We start from the raw sequence: 238 nt of genomic DNA on the forward strand, positions 1-238 counted from the left end.
CGGGCCGCGGGCCCGGGGGGGCGGGGGGCGGCCCTGCCTCCGCAGGTGATCCGAGTGAGGCGCTGCCTCCCCGCCTGCAAGGGGCACGGGTTCCCGCAGGAGAGCGGGACGGGGGAGCCCGAGCGCCCCAACCCCGGGCCTCGCGCAGGCTGGGCCGATGAGAAAGCGCCGGCTCCGCAGGCCTTCGGAACCCATTAGGTAGCCGGGGCCTGGAGCGGGACAGGTACGGTCCTGGCGG

At 77.3% G+C, this 238-nt stretch overlaps 1 protein-coding gene across 1 annotated transcript in view; it reads left to right on the top strand.

Moving 5' to 3' along the window:
* LSM14B (LSM family member 14B) overlaps positions 1 to 238 on the top strand; it is a 13,774-nt gene that overhangs the window by 3,603 nt on the left and 9,933 nt on the right. The gene's annotated exons all lie outside the window — the stretch shown is intronic.

The sequence above is a fragment of the Tupaia chinensis genome, unplaced genomic scaffold (genome assembly GCF_000334495.1).
Source record: "Tupaia chinensis unplaced genomic scaffold, TupChi_1.0 Scaffold000558_1, whole genome shotgun sequence".
Taxonomy (NCBI): Eukaryota; Metazoa; Chordata; class Mammalia; order Scandentia; family Tupaiidae; genus Tupaia; species Tupaia belangeri.